This window comes from Podarcis cretensis, assembly GCF_951804945.1.
Source record: "Podarcis cretensis genome assembly, chromosome: 3".
NCBI lineage: Eukaryota > Metazoa > Chordata > Lepidosauria > Squamata > Lacertidae > Podarcis > Podarcis cretensis.
In genome coordinates this window covers 82,417,907-82,427,317 of record NC_137172.1, presented here as the reverse complement: position 1 = coordinate 82,427,317, position 9,411 = coordinate 82,417,907, and positions in this window count along the sequence as shown.

Sequence of the window (9,411 nt, the reverse complement as noted above, 5' to 3'; positions counted from 1 at the left end):
TTACAAATTAAGGACAGTAGGTATTAAGAGATGCCTTGATACATCTAAATAGATATTCCAATATCTAATTAATTTTGGGAAACTTTCATTATTTAAACAAGCAAACTGATTTGCTAGAAAACAAAAGATTCAATTAAAAACTCAACCTTTAATAGTACCCTTAGAAGCCTTATTTCAATTATTTGACTCAGCCTGGGCTTTTTCTCCCCTAATCAAACTAACAATTACACAATGAAGGTCTATTATTTATTGAATGTGTGGGTCGGGAACAGATGTTATGAAGAGTTCAGAGAATCCTTAAATTTTGATTGTTTTATTATTTTACAAAAGCATAGGCAGTCTGGAGTTAATAAGATATATAACTTTTCTGAAGTCTTGCTCAAGCCTCAGGTAGGGGGCTTATTTCCCCAAGCAATTGTTTCTTTTATATTTTCCTTTATGCATATATATTTTGATGTATAAATCCCACTCTATGGTATTGGTTATTTTCTCTCTTACACCCACTCTCTCCCTCTTCCTCTTGGAAGTGAAAACCTTGAACTTTACATCACAGATAAGATCATAGTCAAAATCCAATAAAAAATTAGATACCTGAAATCTCAACTGTGTTTTTGATTTTTTAATATAATGCACAGCTCACTTAAATCCTGACCTTTACTGCAATATTCTTGGACATCAATCCCTTCGGGCTGGATTAACTATTAGATAACCTATGCTATATAGAGTGCTCAAAATATGGTCTCTTGCGCATGTAATCTAGTGCTAAAGTGAGGAGTATGCCCTTTTGGCAACATTGCAATCTCTTTCGGCACCTTCCACTGCTGTCATACTGATGCAAAACTTTGCTCCAGTCAGGCATGGCACAACTTAACACAGCCACAATTCCTGAAGTTATTAAACTCAGCCATGTGTACATTGCTTTGGCATGTATAGCACTTCAGTGTGTGATCAGGGTATTTCCTGTCCACCCAACAACTGTTAACTGCAAAACTGTATCCATTGGCTTTATAGTCTTAAATGGGTTTAAGAGTTCCTGCTGCTCTATAAGGATCCCTGGTCCTTCTGAAAGGGTGCTAAGGGAACTGTGGGTGGGTGGGTGGGGGTATTTTTAGCTTTCTCCCCAACCTACCATTCTCTGGATTTTGGAGGAAAGCCGCAACGCTTAAATCAATATGAAACCAATGCCAGTTTGCAATACTTTAGAAATGCCGTTGGAGGGGAGAAAAAAGGACTGCAGCAGAATATAAACCCAGGGATGCAAGGGGTGTGGGGCACCTGGATGCCAAATTTTGGGGGGTGCCTGCTGCTGAAGCTGCCTAAGCTCATAACTATCTACCTGTTATGAAATAATAATTTTGATCAAACTAGAAAAACAAAATACATACATACCTAGGTATTACCGAAATGTATACCTACTGTTTCACTAAAGGACCTTTGACTTTATGCGCTCATTTACCAAAGACGCGCTATGCCAGCAGTGGTGCTTCTCATTCACAAACCGGCGCTTGACTCAACAACTGCGCTTGTCATTCACAACAGTGGCTCTTGTCAAACTCAACAACGGAGCTTGTCATTCTCAATGGTGCCATGCACGCAAAATTAACTCTCTTATATCATAATAAAAGTTAATTTGGGGGCTAAACTAAATTTGGGGGTGCTGGGCGGATCTTTGCACCCCGGCGGCGCATATGCTAAAGACTGTGCTGTATAAACCGCCAACAGTTAGCTAACCTATAGATTGTCCCAGTGAGTTTCCAGGATGATGCTAAAGTGGCTCATATATTTAAGTCATATATGATTAGTGTAAAGATAAAGCCCTTATTCACACAGCACATAGTTATCTATGAAACTTGCTTCACAGGAGACAGTGTTGGCCACCAACTTAGATGGCTTTATTAGATTAGACAAATTGATGCAGGAGGCTATCGATGACTAAGCCATGGTGGCTATACTCTGCCTCCATAGTTTGAGGAAACAGTGCTTCTGAATAACAGTTGCTTAGCACTACAGAGTGAGAGTGTGTTCTTGCACTTGGATCCTGCTTGTGGGTTTCCCACAGGCATCTTGTTGGCCACTGTGATGACAGGATGCAGAACTACCGTATTTTTTGCACCATAACACTCACTTTTTTCCTCCTAGAAAGTAAGGGGAAATGTCTGTGCGTGTTATGGAGGGAATGCCTACGGGTGGCGGGGGGGGGGGATCTGCTGCAGTCATGAGCAGAGGATCCATGGTTCCCCTTCCTTCCCTCCTCCGTGGCTCGCTTTGAAACAGCAAAGCGGGAGAAGAGCCGCTGAGTGGGGGGGAGAGAGGGACAGAGCGCCTGCTTCTTTAAAGGAGCAAAGCGGGAGAGGAGAGGAGCTGCTTACATGAGTGTAAGCAGCTCCTGTCCGGTTGGTTCCTTTAAAGCAAGCAGGCTCTCTGTCCCTCTCTCCTCCCCACTCAGCTCACTAAATAGCAGCAAAGTTTTTCAGCTCGCTAAGCCGGGGATAAACGGGGAGGAGGGAGAAAAGCAGAGCCTGCTTGCTTTAAAGGAGCAAAGCGGGAGAGGAGAGGAGCCTTCTCCGCTTATACCCCTCTTCTTCATTATTAGCAGCATCCTTCTCCACCCACCCCACGCATGCTCCTTGTCCCTTGAGTGCTTTTCCTTCCCTCCCACTTAAAACATGGTTACAAAGCACGGATCCACATGGATCCTCAGGATTTTTGCACTGGGTCACCCCAAATTCACCATCAGATCACATAGCATGTCCATGGCTACATCTTGCACACAAAAAATCACGCACCCACTGTTGCCTGGGGCCGCAGTGGTGCAAAAACGTGGTTACAAAGCATGGATCCACATGGATCCTCAAGATTTTTGCATTGGACTACTCCAAACTCACTGTGAGATCACATGTCTGTGGCCACAGCATGAACCACAAAAATCATACATCCACTGTTTTGTTTAGAATATTTTTTTTCTTGTTTTCCTCCTCTAAAAACTACGTGCGTGTTATGGTTGGGTGTGTGTTATAGAGCGAAAAATACGGTAGATGGGCCATTGCCTTATTCAACAGGCACTTACGTTCCAGGGTTCTAAGGAGCACTTATGAACCTGTATATGTGGGAGTCTTAGATGAATCCTGTTAATGGGCAATAGAATTCTAGGGGAAAATAACCATGATAAAATGCACATTCCAGCCAATCCCAAGTCTTGCATTCACATTAGGAATGGGCTTAAAAACCCTTCTAATTCAAGCTGCTTCACATAGAATCGCTAGATTGGGAGCTCAGTCTAGTACAACTCCCTGCTGATGCAAAACAAAAAACCAAAAACCCCACTACTACAATGTCCCTGCTTGGAAACCATCAATGAAGGGGATTCCACGACCTTCCCAGGCAGTCTGTTCCACTGTCAAAGCAGCTCACATTGGGATGCTTCCCCTAATGTTCAGTCTAAATCTGTTTCCTTCTCATTTGAACCAACTGGTTCTGGGTCAATCCTCAGAAACAAGAGAAAATATAGTCCTTCAAGTTCCAAAACCTTAACAATGGCTGCTGATTTACTGCCTGGACTGTAGCTCAGAGGCACTGAGCTGGGGTGCCAATATTAAAACTGCATCTCAGTGCAACACAGTCGAACCCCACCCCCACCCCCACCCCACAAAAAGGTGGCAGGTGGCATCTGGGTCTTAATCACAAGTAATGGGAGAAAATACCCCTGGCTTCAGTTAATTTCTTTATTTAAAACATTTATGTACTACTTAATTATTCACATTTTGTGGAGATATGTAAAATAATGGTATCCTGCACACCACAAAGAACACAATAAAAATGCACACTGCAGCAGGATTCTCAGCTCAGGGAAAACACAGCATTTAAAGCAGGAGGAAGAGGCACCATTAAACATGGTTCTGCGTAAGATCCATAATCCATTCATCTTACATTAAAGCTGATAAATTGTAAATTATGTACTATGTTTCTAATATAGCCCTAAACTGATCCAACAGCAAAGTTTTCAATACCAGAAAGCAATTAAAAGAAAGACAGCCTCAGCAGGTAAATGCAAATTATTTGGTTACTAGAGACCTGATCAAATAAGACAATCTAATTAACCGGTGATCAAATTAAGCAGAAGACTCTCTGAGTGAGGTGTAATTAACTGGAATTGTCTGTATTATGTAGGGTGCAATCTACCATCCAATTCCTGTGAAAGCTCCATTGAAATGAATGGGATTTTATGTGAAATAGCATCTGACAAGTTGCACACCTATTTCATTTTTTGAAATATGCATTATATGAGAGATTAGGCCAGAGTCCTACATTTAGCAAGGACTATAGGAAACATATTGATGTTTATTGGTCTTCATAAGCTCATCGGTCCAAGTGGCAAGAACAGAAAGGGGACTGTGAAGAGCTTCAAAAGGTTCACTCTGAACTGTGTGAATGGGCATTAAAATGGCAAGTGTAATTCAATTTAGCAAATGTGAAATGATGCACACAGGGGCAAAAACAATCTAACTTATCTGATCTGAACTGGCAGGGACCAACTGGGAAACAGCTCTTGGGAGTCACAGCAGGCAGATAAATGGAAATGTCGACCCAGAGTGCGACAGCTGTGAAAAAGGGAAATTGTTTTAGGGATCGTTAGGAAAGGGGTTGGAGATGAAAGTGTGATATCATAATGTAGTTATAAAAATCTATGGCATGAGCAACATTTGGAATACTGTGTTCAAGCTTTGGTCTCCTCAGCTCAAAAAGAATATTGTTGAGCTGGAAAAGGTTAAGAAAAGGGCATCCAAAATGATAATGAGGCTGAACTATTCCCCTATAAGGAAAAGTAAAGGTTACAGCGCTAGGGACTTTAATTCTTGATATGCATTTTTAGCCTGCCTTTCACCATGTGATTCTAGCTCATTTCAAGTAAACCATTAAATACATAAAACATTACTAGTCCGTATTAAATCTTTTTTTTAAAAAATTATGCTTTTCAGGTTTATACATTTCACTAATTTTACAATCATTTTAACATTTCAAAGCTTGACTTCCTTCCCTCTCTTTCTGCAGTTCCTTAAATTTATTTTTAATATCTTCTGCATATCCAAATTAACTTAATTTGCTCATGTATTATCTACTTTAAATAAAACTGCAGGTTATTACAATAATTCTACCAATGTTCTTATCTGTTTACAATTTATCTGTAAATATTCAATAAGCCATTTCCAATCTTTCATATAATGTTTGTTATCTTGATTTCTTATTCTTCCGGTAAGTTTCACCATTTCTGCATATTCCGTAAGTTTTTGCATCCATTCTCCCTTTGCTGGGACTTAGGCTGTATTAAATCAAACCAGAAGCAGTCAGAAATGGCAACAATTCTACAGTGGGAGATATCTTCTGATCTTATTCTCTACCCCAAAGGCCTGTGGAAAAAAGGGGCCTCTTGACCTGACATAAAGGGTATACAATGAAGACACCAGGCACACCTTGGACAGGGGAGCATTTCACAGACTGAGTGCCACCAAAGAGAAAAATCGCTCACACTGCTGAAATTCACAGGATGGCAGAATTGCCAGCAGGGTTTCCACGGCACATCGTAATGGGATGAAATACAGTGGTACCTCGGGTTAAGAACTTAATTTGTTCCGGAGCTCCGTTCTTAACATGAAACTGTTCTTAATCTGAGGTACCATTTTAGCTAATGGGGCCTCCTGCTGCCGCTGCGCCGCTGCTGCACGATTTCTGTTCTCATCCTGAAGCAAAGTTCTTAACCTGAGGTACTATTTCTGGGTTAGTGGAGTCTGTAACCTGAAGCATCTGTAACCCGAGGTACCACTGTATGTTAGTTTGGAAATGAATAAGGGGAGCATGTTTGGATAGAGAAAAATATTCCCTCTCAAAATACTAAAATCCAGGGTTATCTAATGAAGCTGAATGTGGGAAGATTCAGAGAGTTCTTCTTCATACACCAGTTGAACCATGGAATTTGCTACACAAGATAGACTGACAGCCACCGATCTAGGAGATTCGAAATGTATTTTTTATTTATTTCATAAAACCTATATATCACTTGACAGTAAATAAAATAAAATCCCCCCACCTTGGGAGGACAAAATTATCGGCAAATACTAGTCATGATGGCAATGTATACATTTTCTCCGATATCTGTGGTGATATGTCTGCGTATCTCTGTTGCTATAGAGTGTGCTATTGCACACACGTCCTGCTCATGTGGTTTCCTCTCCCATCTGGTTAACCACTGGGTGAACAGGATGAGGAACTAGACTACTTTTGGCTTTATCTAGGAAGGATCTTCTTATGCTCTTGATGAATCCTGATGATAGGTTGGGGGGGGGGGTTGCATTTAGGAAGCAGCCTTCTTCCTACACATTTGCAGGTTTAAGCAAAATACAGCCAACCACTGACAGATCTCTTCCTCAGCTACTTTTTATGGATGACAATTATTGCTGTTTCCTGCTTACCTGGAAAATGGAAATGAGGACACTTCATGACAATGTTACCTAGGAAAATATCCAAGTGCCTACCTTGAAAATATATCCCATTCTGTGGTTCTAAAATAGCGGTTGGGATATACTTCTAAAGTCTTTCCCTGCTGTAGCTGTTTTCAGTAAGTCTAACCCCGGGTACAGTGGAAAGGGGGTGGGATATGGGATGCGTACACACCATAAATTTAAAGCACATTATCTTCCCCCAAAAATCCTGGGTACCATATTTTGTTAAGGTTGTTGGGAACTGTAGCTCTGGGAAAGATAAGCTAGTGTTCCCAGGATTCTTTGAAGAAGTGACGTGTTTTTAATGTATAATGTATACTTGGCCCAAGGAAGCCTTCCAGGATCCATCACTAGCCCAGGAAAACCTTCATAAAGAGTTAACGATGTTTTTTAAAATGTGGTTTCAGGAGAGCAGCAGGTTCATTCACAGTAGCTTTCCTGAAGAGGAACAACTGATAAGGTTTACAGTTTATCTGTTGATAAAATTGAATTAATTTGAATTAATGTATTCATTTTATTATCTACTTTGCCCTTGAAACTTTGCAGCATTTGCTTACTAGATCCTCAATCGTATTATAGTTTTTTTGGAGTAAGTCCTATTGAACTCAGTAGAACTTACTTCTTAATAGACATGCAGACAGTTACACTGTTAGAAGAAATAGGTTTAAAAATGCACATTGGCAAAAAGATGAAATACATTTTTATATGCAAAAAATCATTTATTTGAAAAAATTATAAACCACAATAAAAAGGCTTTCCAAGTGGCATACAAGTAAAATTATAGATAGAACAATAAATTAAATTACAATAAAATGCATTAAACATTAGCACAAATGTATTTTATTCTGTTATGACTTCCCTGCAATTTACCATGCTAATAATAAATTTCAGCAAGACCCTTCAATCTAAGGTTGTGACTCTAAGTACATTTATTTGAAAAATTTCCACTGAAAAGAGCATGAAATTACAGGATTGAATACATCTAAAGCTGCAATCTTATGCACATTTACAGCAAACCAAGCCAGTCCCACTTAGCACAGTGGAACTTACCTCGGAATAAACATGTAGATAGTTGTGCAATTAGTGCATTTATATAGCTTTTTCCATTGTGCATTAACTTCAAATACATCATTACATTGAACCTTACAACAGCTACCAGGATAGGCATGTAGTATGAGCCCTTTTCTAACACGGAAGGTTAACGCCAATGAATAAGATCTTGTCTTAACAGATAAGTTCATACCTAAGAACTGGACTCAAAAGGTTCCAGTACCCCATTTCAGTAGTCTGCAAGAGCTCATACCACAATAGACCAATTGTATCCAGGACACCATCACAATTTGTGACTTTCATGAAGAGTCCAGTTTCCCACTTAGATGCATTTATAGTCTCCAGCTAATTATTTGACCACCTCAATGAGTTTTTCCCCAATATACCGTAATCATTATTTTCCTCATTTCCTGGAGGAAAAACGTGTTCAGTTTTCAGAGGTGTTTGAGACAGGGAGTTTTGCTTGCCTTTGTGTGGGAGAAATTACTGGCAGGAAATTAAGCTAAATGAATTAGTTTTGCCCTCTATAGAGAGGTCTGTAATGTTTCCCATCTTGTCTCAATCCAGCTTTCTGTCAATGTCCACTCCTTTGTACTCAGAAACCTTTATACTGGTTGACATTTAACTATTCCAGAGGACGATAGCTGTTGTGGCTACTGAAGGAGATAATAATTGAAAAGAGACAGATTTTTTGATAGCTGAAGATTATTTGTTGCCACTGCTTTAAGAGTACCAGCACAAAAACCTTTGATTACAGCTCCCAAATTCAAAGGGGAATCTATGAAGAGATAGGATAAAGATGTCATATTGAACATTATCCACACTATTAAATGGATTCCTTATTTCACCAAAATGGCCAAAATCTCTCCCAGCAAGAATGGCACAGAATACCAGATATACAGTAGTTATTAAAATATATAGACTATTTTATCCTAAGGACTCAAGAGTACCTAATATCTATACTTAGTAATAGCTCTTCCTACTTCCTGCCAGAGGCATCTACATTTGTTCTACTGTCAGATGGAGAGACCACAAACACTTCAGAAAGAAAACTCAGAATGCAAGTGTTGACAAAGTTAACATGACTACAAGTTATGAATGCCCTGCAGAGGTCAGTTAGCTGTTCATGTGGAACACCGCATTGCAATTAGTCAAAAAAGGATTCGTACTTGTGTGAAAGAATCATGCCAACAATGCAGTGATCCATCCATACATGAATGGGTTTAGAAATTCTGGGGCACCCAGAGGCCTCATAACAGCCACAATGGGTGGGTCAGCTCAAAGACCTGATGAGATTTCAGATGCCGAGTAGAAGCTAATTGAGCAAAACTCAGTAATCAAGACAACCAGCACTTTTGTTATACAGTGGTACCTCGGGTTAAGTACTTAATTCGTTCTGGAGGTCCGTTCTTAACCTGAAGCACCACTTTAGCTAATGGGGCCTCCTGCTGCTGCTGCACCGCCGGAGCACAATTTCTGTTCTCATCCTGAAGCAAAGTTCTTAACCCGAGGTACTATTTCTGGGTTAGTGGAGTCTGTAACCTGAAGCGTATGTAACTCGAGGTACCACTGTATTCCAAAATGCTAAACAAAAGCCTATGGTTGCATTTCTATACAGTTACCACTTAACTCAAAGGAATTTACTCTGAGTGGGCATGTATAGGACTAAGCTATAAATCCAGAACTGTTAAAAACCAATACAGGATATGCAAGTGGAGAGACCCAGGTTTTGTTTTGACTTGTCTGCTGGCTGTTTATGTGCAATTCTTGCGAAGTGCTTCTCAGGGAGAAAACACTTGAACAACACCTCCAGAGACACTGTAGATTAGATACCACTTCCTTGGCTGTCAATCCTCCTGTGCTATGG